The sequence below is a fragment of the Bos javanicus genome, chromosome 17, assembly GCF_032452875.1.
Source record: "Bos javanicus breed banteng chromosome 17, ARS-OSU_banteng_1.0, whole genome shotgun sequence".
NCBI classification, from domain to species: domain Eukaryota; kingdom Metazoa; phylum Chordata; class Mammalia; order Artiodactyla; family Bovidae; genus Bos; species Bos javanicus.
The window spans coordinates 9,713,787-9,726,870 of record NC_083884.1 but is presented as its reverse complement, the minus strand read 5'-3'; the positions used below and the strand labels follow the sequence as shown (position 1 = coordinate 9,726,870).

Sequence of the window (13,084 nt, the reverse complement as noted above, 5' to 3'; positions counted from 1 at the left end):
GGTCCATACCATTTCTGTCCTTTATCAAGCCCATCTTTGCATGAAATGTTCCTTTGGTATCTCTGATTTTCTTGAAGACATCCCTAGTCTTTCCCATTCTGTTGTTTTCCTCTATTTCTTTGCATTGATCTCTGAAGAAGGCTTTCTTATCTCTTCTTGCTATTCTTTGGAACTCTGCATTCAGATGCTTATATCTGTCCTTTTCGCTTCTTCTTTTCACAGCTATTTGTAAGGCCTCCCCAGACTTTGCTATGTTGAGGTTGGTTCCTTGAATGCCCATTTTTTGAAGAGTTTTAATCATAAATGGGTGCTGAATTTTGTCAAAGGCTTTTTCTGCATCTATTGAGATTATCATATGGTTTTTGTCTTTTAATTTTTTAATGTGGTGTATCACATTGATTGATTTGCATATATTGAAGAATCCTTGCATCCAAATAAACCCAACTTGATCATGGTGTATGAGATTTTTGATGTGTTGCTGAATTCTGTTTGCTAAAATTTTGTTGAGGATTTTTGCATCTATTTCATCAGTGATATTGGCTTATAGTTTTCTTTTTTTGTGTTGTCTCTGTCTGGTTTTGGTATCAGGGTGACAGTGGCCTTGTAGAATGAATTTGGAAGTGTTCCTTCCTCTGCAATTTTTTTGGAAAGAGTTTTAGAAAGATAGACATTAGCTTTTCTCTAAATGTTTGACAGAATTTTCCTGTGAAACCATCTTGTCCTTGGCTTTTGTTTTTGGGGAGATTTTTGATCACTGCTTCAATTCCAGTGCTTGTAATTGGGTTGCTCATAATTTCTATTTCTTCCTGGTTCAGTCTTGGAAGACTGAACTTTTCTAAGAATTCTGTCTATTTCTTCCAGGTTATCTATTTTATTGTCATGTAGTTGCTCATAATAGTCTCATATAATCCTTTGTATATCTGTTTTTTTTCTTGATGAGTCTGGCTAAAGGTTTGTCAATTTTGTTTATCTTCTCAAAGAACCAGCTTTTAGTTTTATTAATCTTTACTAATGTTTCTTTCATTTCTTTTTCATTTACTTCTGCTCAGATCTTCATCATTTCTTTCCTTCTACTAATTTTGGGGTTTTTTGGTTCTTCTTTCTCCAGTTGTTTTAGGTGTAAAGTTAGGTTGTCCATTCAGTGTTTTTCTTGTTTCTTGAGGTAGGATTGTGTTGCTATAAACTTCCCTCTTAGAATTGCTGTTGATGCATCCCATAGGTTTTGAGTTGTCCTGTTTTCACTGTCATTTGTTTCTAAAAATTTTTTGATTGCCCTTTTGATTTCTTCAGTAACGTGTTGGTTATTTAGAAATGTGTTGTTTAATCTCCATATGTTTGTGTTTCTTACCACTGTTTTCTTGTAATTGACATCTACTCTCATAGCATTGTGGTCAGAGAAAATGCTTGATATGATTTCAGTTTTCTTAAATTTACTGAGGTTTGATTTGTCACCCAAGATATGGTCTATCCTGGAGAATGTTCCATGTGCATTTGAGAAGATGATGTATTTTTCTGCATTTGGATGGAGTGTCCTGAAGATATCAATGAGATCCATTTCATCTAAGACTTATGTAAGTCTTATTTAAGACTTACATAAGTCTTAAGTCTGCATCATTTAAGACTTCTGTTTCCTTATTGTCTGTTTTGATGATCTGTCCATTGGTGTGAGTGGGGTATTAAAGACTCCTACTATTATTGAGTTACTGTCAATTTCTCCTTTTATATCTGTTAGTGTTTGTCTTATGTATTGAGGTGCTCCTATGTTGGGTGCATAGATATTTACAATTCTTAAGTCTTCCTCTTGGATTGATCCTTTGATCATTATGTAGTGTCCGTCCTTATCTCTTGTAATCTTCTTTAAGGTCTATTTTGCCTGATATGAGGATTGCTACTCCAGCTTTCTTTTGCTTCTCATTTGCATGGAATATATTTTTCCATCCTCTCACTTTCAGTCTATGTGTCTTTAGCTCTGAAGTGAGTTTCTTGTAGACAACACATATATGGGTCTTGTTTTTGTATCCATTCAGCCAGTTTGTGCCTTTTGGTTGGAGCATTTAATCCGTGTACATTTAAACTAATTATTGATATATATGTGCCTATTGCCATTTTCTTAATTGTTTGTGGTTGATTTTGTAGGTCTTTCTTCTTATGTTGTATTTATTGACTATGTAAGTCCCTTTAATATTTGTTGTAAAGCTGGTTTGGTGGTATCGAATTTTCTTAATTTTGTTTGTCTGAAAAGCTGTTTATTTCTCCATCAATTTTGAATGAGATCCTTGCTGGGTATAGTAATCTTGGTTGTAGATTTTTCCCTTTCAGTACTTAGAATGTATCCTGCCATTCCCTTCTGGCCTGCAGAGTTTCTGCTGAAAGATCAGCTGTTAAGCTTATGGGGTTTCCCTTGTTTGTTACTTGTTTCTTCTCCCTTGCTGCTTTTAATATTCTTTCTTTTATTTAGTCTTTGTTAGTTTGATTAGTATATGTCTTGACATGTTTCTCCTTGGGTTTATATTATATGGGACTCTTTGTGCCTCTTGGACTTAATTGACTGTTTCCTTTTCCATATTGGGGAAATTTTCAACTATAATCTCTTCAAAAATTTTCTCATACCTTTTCTTTTTCTCTTCTTCTTTTGGGACCCCTATAATTCGAATGCTGGTGTATTTGATATGGTCCCAGAGGTCTCTGAGACTGTCCTCAGCTCTTTCATTCTTTTTACTTTATTCTACTCTTCAGAAGTTATTTCTATCATTTGATCTTCCAGCTCATTGATTCGTTCTTCTGTTTCAGATATTCTGCTATTGATTTTTTCTAGAGTATTTTTAATTTCAGTAATTGTGTTGTTTGTATGTTTAGTTCTTCTAGGTCTGTGTTAATTGATTCTTGTACTTTCTCCATGTTGTTTTCAAGGTTTTTGGTCATCTTTACTATCATTATTCTGGATTTTTTTTTTCAGGTAGTTTACCTATTTCCTCTTCATTTATTTTGACTTCTTTGTTTCTAGTTTCTTCCTTCATTTGTGCAGTATTTCTCTGCCTTTTCATTATTTTTTTTAAAGTTACTGTGTTCGAGGTCTCCTTTTCCCAGGCTTCAAGGAAAGTTGAATTCTTTCCTTGAAGAAGGTTGAATTCTTTCTTCCTTTTGGTTTCTGCCTTCCTAAGGTTGGGCCAGTGGTTTGTGTGAGATTTGTGCTGAGTTTTTGTTTGTTTGTTTTTCCTCTGATGGGCAAGAGAAGGAAATGGAAACCCACTCCAGTATTCTTGCCTGGAGAATCCGATAAACAGAGGAGCCTGGCAGGCTACAGTCCATGGGGTTGCAAGAGTTGGACAGGACTTAGTGCACTGTCTGTCTCTCTGATGGGCAAAGCTGTGTGAGGTAGTAATCCTGTCTGCTGATGATTGGGTTTGTATTTTTGTTTTGTTTTTTTTTTGTTTAGGGGAAGTGTTCTGCACAGGGTGCTACTGGTGGTTGGGTGATGCTGGGTCTTGTATTCAAGTGGTCTCCTTTGTGTGAGTCCTCACTATCTGACACTCCCTAGGGTTAGCTCTCTGGTAGTCTAGGGTCTTGGAGTCAGTTCTCCTACTCCAAAGGCTCAGGGCTTGATTTCTGGTCAGGAACAAAGATTCCATAAGTGGTTTGTTATGGCATTAAGAGAGATTAAAACAAATATCCAAAAACAAGAAACCAAAGATGAACCCCAGATAAATGGCAGCTACAAAATCAGGCAAATAATAATTAAAATAATGGAATATACCTATATACATATACACCCATGAGCAAAGTCAAAATAGTCCAACAAAAATACAGTAGATTGACTTGGCGAACAAAGGAAATCAAAACTTATATTTACCAGTTAAGAAAAAAACTAACTTAAGCACAAACTGGAAACTAAAACTAAAGCAAAGTGCCCAGTGGGTAATAAAACAATGAAAACAAATCTAACATATATTGAGAGGAAAGGAAAGAAAGAAAAGAAAGAATAGACATGCAAAGTTACCCAGAGGTAGATGAAGAAGATTTATATACATTAAAGATTAACTGCAAGGGGAAAAGAACTGCAGGAAAGACAAACAAAGGAAATGTATAAAATATATAATAGGTTTAAAAAAATTAAAATTATAAAGGAGAGAAAAGAAAAAGAAAAACAGAAGAAGAGAGAAAAAAGGGGGAAAAAAAAAGGAAAGCTCCACAGAACTCCTAAGGCCCAACATAGAGGCAGAGGTTTATAACAACAATAAAAAGTGTGACTGAATATACACATATATGTATACACCCATAAGCAAAATTGAAACAGCCTGACAAAAGTAAAGTACGATAGATTGACTGGGTGAACAAATGAAACCAAGAATTATATCTACCAGAACAAAGCTGACTAAAGCAGAAACTGGAAAACAAAATTAAAGCAAAGTGCCAACTGGGGAATAAAGCAATGACAATAAAACTAACAAATATGTTGTGAGGAAAGGAGAGAATTAAAAGAAAGAATAGATGTGCAAAGTTAAACAGAGGTAGATAAAGAAGATTTATATACATTAAAGATCAACTGAAAGGGGAAAAGAGCAGTAGGAAAAGCAAACAAAGGATAAATGTAGAAAAAATAATAATAGGTATAAAAAATTAAAGTTAAAAAAAGAGGAAAAATCCACAGAACTGCAAAAGCCCAATGTAGAGGCAGAGGTTTCTGTGACTGAGGCACAAAACAGCTCAAAAGCTTAATTGGATTTCTTAGTGCCAATAAAATCAACAACTACAACAGAGGTGGAAAGAAAGGAAAAGATAAAAGAAAAAAAAATCCAAAAGAATCTATAGAACAAGTCAAAAAATAAGAATAATAAGTGTTTTTCTTGAGTCACTGCCGTCGGAGTCCTTTCCCTCCCTGGGAGTCAGTCCACCTTACCTCCCTAGGATGCCCTCCAACACTGTGCTGATCTCTGGACCTGCAGTGGGGGCAGCTCAGGTTCTAATCTGGTCCTACTCCTGTGTGTTCTTGCCTCCAATGTCCACAACTATCAGAACTAGTGCATTTTCTTTTGTAGGTGCTCTCAATGGCCTTTTATATATTTCATAGACACAGTCTGCTTAGTTGATTTAATCTGCAGCTGTACAGCTGATGGGAAGGTTTTGGATCTTCTTCCTTAGCCACACTGCCCCTGGGTTTCAATTGTGGTTTTATTTCCACCTCTACATGTGGGTTGTCCACTGGGGTTTAGTTTCCGAGGCTGCCCTGGAGGGCTTGGGTTTGCCCCTGTGAGGGCCAGGTGGAGGTGGTGCTTGGGGTCACAGGAGTTCTGGCAGCACCAGGTATTCAGGGGAGCTGGCGGCTAGGGAGCAGGAAATACAGTGGTCTAGAAGGGGATGGCAACCTGTATTGGCCAATATACTCCAGTATTCTTGCCTGGAGAACCCCCTTTCTGACAGAGAAGTCTGGCAGGCCCCAGTCTACAGGGTCACAGAGTCGGACACGACCGAAGCAACCCTACGCGCATAGATACGAAACTTTTTTTGCCTGTGGCAGCTCTGCCCCAGTGAGAATCGAGCGTGAAGGTGTTGCAGCTGCTTGGCTTTTGGGGGCCCTGGTGGCGACAAGTGTGCAGGGAGACGCACTGCCTCTGCCTCAGGAGTTATGGCTCTAGCAGAGTCTTTTTTCCAGTGTCTTGTAGCTGGCGACCAGAAAGCCTCTTTGGCCAGTCTTTCTCCATAGCTCTACTGGTTCAGGCACTTAGAGGACTCCCTTCCCTGGAGTCTTTCTCTGTTGTTCAGAACATCAGGCACATAGAGGGGCCCCCCTGGCTTGGGTCCTACTCTGTAGTTTGGTGCGTCAGTCACTGAAAGGAGCTCCCTGGGTGGGGTCCTGCTCTGTAGTTGAGTGCATCAGGCATTTGATGGACCGGCCTCTCTATTGCTCAGCTGCCCGAGCTGGCGTGTCGGGGGAGAGAGGCTATGGTGATGGCTCCACCCACTAGCATGACTCAGCAGTGTTGCCTTGCTTCCATGACTGCCTGGTTTTCCTCCACCAGCATTTCCCACCACAATCTCCTCCCTGACATCACCTCAATCCATCTCTCCACAGTCAACAGCAGCCCTTGCCCTAGGATTGCTCCGCAATCCCTAAACTCCAGCTCTCAGCCACTTTGCCTTCCCAGAGACTAGCTTTTCTGTCCGTGGTATGTATGGCTGCAAGGACTATCTGATTCTCATTCCATTTACTCTGCCACAGGTCAGCTGTTTCACTGTCAGCCTTAAATGTTTCTCCTCTGACTCAGACAGTTGCCCCACTGTGGGGATTGGACCCCTGCTTCAGTTTCCCCGCCCACTGAGGGCAGGTCCAATCCTAATAACACTCCTGTTTTTCCTCCTAGTTCCTTCATCCTACCGAGTTCTGCGTGGTTCTATATGTTCTTTTCCTCTGGTCGGGTCCTCCTGTCTGCTCTGAGCTGGTGTTCTACATGCACTTCTGTGTCTGAAGGTGTGTTCCTGATGTATCCGTGGAGAGAGAGGCACTCCACGTCCACCTCCTCCTCCACCATCTTGTTCTCTCTCTGCCTTATCTTTTTGATACATTTAGATTTTGGTATTGATGTTGTCTCAGATTTTCCCATAATTCTTAATTTAAAAAATGTCTCAGTGAAAATACTTTTATTTCTTAACTTGCTAACAGATTTCATGACCACACAATGACAAATATAGTAATCTTAAAGACGACCATAAAAAACTTATCCCGGTGTGTTTTAGCTTTTGAAAGTAGTCAAATCATGCAAAATGGGCAAGATGTGAATTGAAGACTACCACTTTACAAGTCTTAAAAGCAATCTGTGTATTAGAAATCCCATTTTCCTTTTATAGGTAGGCAGTGGGCACACAAGCCTCATATGACTTAGGAATATATTTGCTTAATGACTTACCAGATCAAGCACCAGTTCTGGTTTGTGATCACGGCCCTGTCTATTGCTATGTAGATGATGGATTGTAATAAGTGTGTTCAAGGACATGGGATCACATCTGCAGAGAAATTCAGAGAATATCTTCTATAGAGTGTGGAAGAAAGAGAAAGCTAAGAGAAAGCTTTCTGGCTAAAAGAAAGCTAATTTTTCGTGAAGGTATTACTTCATCTTTCTATATATTAATCTATGTAAAATTATACAATCAATTCTTTTATCATATTTCTTTCAAACCTACTACATGAATCTTGGAATATAAGTAGATATCATTGGATGATAGCTGTTTGATTTCACTTCATAGCCTTGAGTTTCTTTCATTTTCATCAAGGCAACATATTGAATGAATGTATTTTACAAACAGGAGTTGTTGAATTCCAGTGTGTGTGTGTGTGTGTAGTACATCTAGGAACAAACATGTTTCAGGGTGGACCCTCGACATTGCAAGTTTCAGTCAGAATTATTTTTTTAAGACTTTAGTTATCAACCCACAAAACATGGCCTTATAATGTAAATGCTGACATAACCTTTAGATATACCTGGCTATAAATCAAGGTACTGTAAAGCACCATATTTGAAAAGTCAAGCAAGATAAAGTACTGAGTTAATGTTCATTGGGAGAAAGAGAACACTCAACTAGTTAAATACTTCCAGTTTCAGCTTTGAATGAAATATAGGCCCTTTTGCATCTTTAGTAACAAAATCAAATGTATTAAAATGATTCTCATATACAAGTGAAATGAATGTCAAAAAAGATTCTCTATGGGGAAAAGAAAGATACTTCAATTAGGGCTTTACTGTTTTCCAGTCCATAACCAAATCTATAAATGCATTCAGTTACTTCCCTAAGGAGTTAAATTTCTGTCCTGCAGGTTTTGCTGGAGGTTGAAAAGGGATTCAGTCCTTCCTGAATGCTGAGGAAGACCAAAGAGCACGAGCTGTCAAATGGGATATCGTGCCAGCAGAATTCTCATTGAACACTTGATGTCATATGTCATCTGACACTGGCTTTTCATTCAGGTCATTTCAGGATAAGGTAGGACTGCAAACACAGAACCAACTTAGTGGGTGTATTGCTACCAAGTTTCAGGGGTTTGGCTGGCATTCCAGAGTTTATTTGAATTAATCTTCATTCTCACTGGCCTGCGGAGCTCAGTGAAAACTGGCTTTTCAGCCAACGCTTTCATTGCTTCCTGATTGTGCTGATATCAGAAACACCACAAGAAAAGCACTTGAGAGATTTTTAAAGGAATAGTTTGCTTCAGGGAAGGATGAACTTTCTGCCAGAAGGTACAAAGACTATCTGTTTATTGTTTATTTGGGACACATGGCAACTAGCCTCCTGTTTACTAAAGCCAGTCTTGTGGGTGTGCTGACAATTTATTTCTGGGGACTATTTAGAATTTACACTTTCTCCAGTAGGTTGCAAAGAATTTTCATTGATTGATTCAACAGGTAGAATTTACCAACAGATACAATCAATTCTATCTGTGAATCTGTAGAAATTCTAGTTGTATTTTTGAACCTAATAGATGATGATTGAACTGAGAAAGTATTAAGCTAAATAAAAACACCATATTTTTCTGAGTTTTAAGGTCTTAGGGTTAAAAGACATTATGAATTATATGATGATCCTCACACTGCCATATATTCTCACAGTTTCCAGTGAAGACACTTGGAGTCTTTCCTGAAAATAATTTCTATACACTTATAAAATCCTGTTTATGCTTTAGTAATGTTATGGATGGACATGAGTCTGAGTGAACTCCGGGAGTTGGTGATGGACAGGGAGGCCTGGCGTGCTGCGATTCATGGGGTCACAAAGAGTCGGACACGACTAAGCAATTGAACTGAACTGAATGTTATGGAAAACGTGTGTTCTGTTCAAACCTCTCTGAGTAAGTGTGCCACTTTTGATTGGGTTTTGTTTGAGGTTTTGAGTGTACATATAAATATAATAAAACTAAGTGGGTGGGAGGGAGGTTCAGGATGGGGAACACATGTATACCCATGACTGAATCATGTGAATGTATGGCAAAAACCATCACAATATTGTAAAGTAATTAGCCTCCAATTAAAAAAAAAATAGGAAAGGAAGAACTATCTTGATTAATGGCAGGGTGAATAGAAACACTCATATTGTTGGGCTTTCTTCAAAGATACATTTGGTCCAGTGGTTAAGACTTTACCTTCCAATGCAGGTGATGCAAATTCAATCCCTGGTCAGACAGCTAAGGTCCCACATGCTTTGCTGCCAGAAAACCAAAATATAAAACAGAAGCAATACTGTAACAAATTCAGTATTTTAAAAATAGGCCCAAATTTAAAAAAAAAAAATCTTAACAAAAGGAAAAGGTGTGAGAACACAGTTTAATACTGGAAGTCTAGATGAGGCCTCTGGCTTCCTCTGAAGGAAGTCTCAGTCCCTATGGCTGTCACCCGTGCAGTGCGACAGAGGCTGGCCGACCATGCCTACCTGTGCCGGGGAGAAGGGTGGGGAGCAGCACGTGCAGCCCCTCTCCACTCTGGGCTGTTTATCCACTGCCAGGCTTGACTGACCTTCTGAAGACAAAATTTAAAGAGAAAGTGGGAGTGATGTGCTCTGAGTAGACACAGGAAATGAGAGAGGGAAGCAGGACATGCCAGGTCTTTCTCAAAACACAGTAACACTACCCTCTGTTAAAATAGGCTCCAGAGATGCGGGCTTCCGTCCAATCAGATGAGAACGTTCTCCGTCCGTGGGGCGGTGGGAGGGGTTAAAGCAGGGACTGCTGTCTGCTTCCCTAGGAGCAGAGATGGCGGTGCAGGGCAAGGGGTGGGGTGTTCTTCTTCCCCAACACCACACATCCCTCCTGACAGTGATTCCCACCCCCGATGACTCCCCAAACTTGCTTGAATACCCTCAGAAGCTGAACGTTGCCCCTAGCAACCCGTTGTGATTGACGAACATGGTAAGAAGTTCTCATACAGAGCTCAACCCGCCCCATGTCTTCCATTAGATCCTTTATTGAGTTTTTGGAACGGCAAGGAGCAGGTCTAATCGTGCAACTGATTTTCAGTTATTTGAGTCTGTTATCTCTCTGCACACCCCTGTCCTTCAAGCACCACATCTAACCATGAAATCCAAATGCATTCCGTTGAAAAAAATTATTTATTTTAATTGGAGGCTAATTACTTTACAATGTTGTGGTGGTTTTTGCCATACATTGACATGAATTAGCCATGGGTGTGCATGTGTTCCCCATCCTGAACCCCCTCCCACCTCCCTCCCCATCCCATTCCTCTTAGCGTCAGTTTGCTTCCCCCTCCTCCTCCTCAGGACTGGGAAGTTCAGGTGAGAGCCTGTGGGACAGGTGGCATTGACCGGCAGGGCCCCTGGCACATGAGCGGAGCGGGGGCAGTGGCTCTTCTCTCCTCTCCCTGAGCGGTGGTGAGGGCTCCTGCCCGCCTCTGCCTGTCTGCTTTTGCCTATGCTCTCAAAAGTGAAACGCTGCACCGTTGGGAGGACTGGTGCAAAGAGTTAAGACACGTAGAGCCAAGAAAATAAAGAGTCAGATGTCCCGGCAGCTTTCAGTGCGTCCTGATTCTCACCACCCCCAGAGCAACCATGAAAGTAGGAGGGACCAGATGAAGACATTTAGAAATTGGTTCCGCTCCACAGCGATCCGGAGCAGGCTGGGACTCGGCTGCTTTGAGGTGGCTTGAGAGCCTCCTCTCTGGTGTCAGAACATTCACGTGGCAACGCCGCTCCCTTTTGAAACCTCTCTGACTCACCCTAACCTTGAGGTAGGGAGACGGAAATTTTTCTTTAAAAAAAAACAACACATTGAACCTACAATCGAATGAAACCAAATTCCATGGAAATCCAACAGAAGTGTGTAATCAGCATAGCCATGGCCAACTTCTGGTCTTGAGTACGGATCCCTGTCGGAGGGAAGTGTGTGGGTGTTTGTGTCGGGTCTACAGTGAGACCTGCGCTAGTGAGCTGAGAATTCCATTTTACTTAGAAGTTGCAAGGGGAGAAAGGAAGTGCACTTAGGGTGCAGTGTTCAAAAAGCAAAAGGAAACAAAACAAGATCCATACAATGGGAAGGCCCACACTTTTCAAACTGTACCAGCTGTTGGAGAGTTGATTACATGAACTTAGACCTTTCTCTGAGATGGGTCTAAGGTAACATGAACGTATGTTATTGCATGGTTGCAAATGTAGCGACTATTTTGGTGCAGAGTGACCCCCTGAATACCTGCATGGCGACTTAAAAGCATTCATAGAAAAGCACAAGTGTGACATGAAATGTGGGCAAAGAGCCAGACATGACTGAAGCGACTTAGCACGCACAATGTGAAAAGTGTAGGAAGCAAACTTATTATGCCTGCTTGCCTGCTAAGTCACTTCAGTTGTGTCCGACTCTCTGTGACCCTGTGGACTGTAGCCTGCCAGGCTCCTCTGTCCATGGGGATTCTCCAGGCAAGAATACTGGAGTGGGTTGTCTTGCCCTCCTCCAGTGAATTTTCCTGACCCAGAGATCGAACCCATGTCTCAGGCATCTCTTATGTCTCCTGCATTGGCAGGTGGGTTTTTTGTTGTTTTTTTAAATACCACTAGCGCCACCTGGGGAAACTTACTCTAGCCACCTGCATATGACTTGGCAAAGAGTGAGCCCCTGGAATCACCTTGTAGAAATCTAAAATCTTCCAAGTTGTTTAGTGACCTTGGGAATTCATTAAGAGCATCAGGGTCTCTCATGAGGTAAGTGTTGAGTGGCTAAGGTTGAAGGAGCAGTAGATTAAACTTTATTTCCTTCTCATTACATCACACAAATGTCTGTGTTCCTAGCCAAATACATTATGGCAAAAAAATAAAAGGAAACTCTAAATAATGATTGATAATATGCCAAGCAACTTCAGAACTTTGTTGACATTTGCTCTCTTGAATTGTATCTTAATGACTATATAACATGTAACTCTAAAGAAATGTAACCTAAAAAAAAAAAAACAAACAAAAAAAACACCTCACCACATACTAGAATAAATAAATATTTATTATTTCCTTTGAAGCCATCATTCTGGAATGCTAGCTCTTAACCCAATAATTCTGAAGTTATTCAAAACTATTTTTGTATTGTCTTTCTGCAAGCATCTTCAGTTCCGTGTACTTTATTTTGAATGGCTTACGGTGGGCCTTACAGTCTGGCACATACATCTTGTCTAGCATCCTTGTTTTATGGAGAAAGTTGATCTGGAAATTTCAAGTGATTTGTCCCAAGTCACATAAAGCTGGGACCAGAACCAAGATCTGTTTTCCAGGAGAGCATTTTTGCCACAGCATCCTTCTGCCTTTTTCCTTCGTGGGTGGACTTAATTTTTTGGAAAAAAATTTTTTTAAGTTATTCACAGCCAAATCTAGTGAATAAGATGGATGATCAACTCAGTGCAATGCGGTAAACCTTCATTGGGTACCCACTATATACAAGGTATCCTAACAAGTGCTGCAAAAGAGACAAAAGACTTTAAGGCATAGGACTTGATCTTAAATTAACTGTAATAAGAGAATAAAAAAAAATAGCTGTTATTACAGTAGAATTGAGAGGAGAGTTATTTCCTTGAGTTCCTGATTTTGTATTATATGCCTTCAATCAATAGGCAAAGCCCCTACTTTGGTTAAGTACCTGTTTGTCGTGACCTTCTTTCAAATTCACAATGACAGGATTGGAGTGAACAAAATTGTTAGCTTATGAAAGGATTATGAGTCTTTAAAATGAAAATGTGACCTAACATTTTAGGGAAGGGTGCAATTATTATTTTCTGTAAAAAAATAAAACTGTTAGAATTTTCAGAATATTTGTGTACTGCCAAGTTGCTATGTGGATACTTTTGGGGAAATGAAATCAACATATCCAATCTGTGGTGACAGACCTTTAATCAATCCTGTGCTATTCTGGAGTCTTTCAAAATATGGTCAGCACTTAATTCTGCTGCCTTTTAAAATACTGAAGTAAAGATAATAAATACCTTGCTAATCTATGCTCTCAATTAATTTATATGATGGTAACATAACTTGCCTAGAAACATAGGATCAGCTGCATCTTTTCTTAATGTTTATGTAATAAAAACAAATACTTTTTTATAAGAATATCTTGCTGCTGTTG

The 13,084-nt window shown here is 39.8% G+C and overlaps 1 long non-coding RNA gene across 1 annotated transcript in view; it reads right to left on the bottom strand.

The window, feature by feature from the left end:
- Positions 1-10,665, bottom strand: part of LOC133228443 (uncharacterized) — a 32,122-nt gene extending 21,457 nt beyond the window's left edge. Inside the window, exons 1-2 of the long non-coding RNA XR_009730200.1 lie at positions 9,412-10,665; positions 6,903-6,999 (exon numbers count right to left, since the gene is read on the bottom strand). This is a non-coding gene — a long non-coding RNA (uncharacterized LOC133228443). The remainder of the gene's footprint in view (positions 1-6,902; positions 7,000-9,411) is intronic.
- Positions 10,666-13,084: the final 2,419 nt, after the last annotated feature.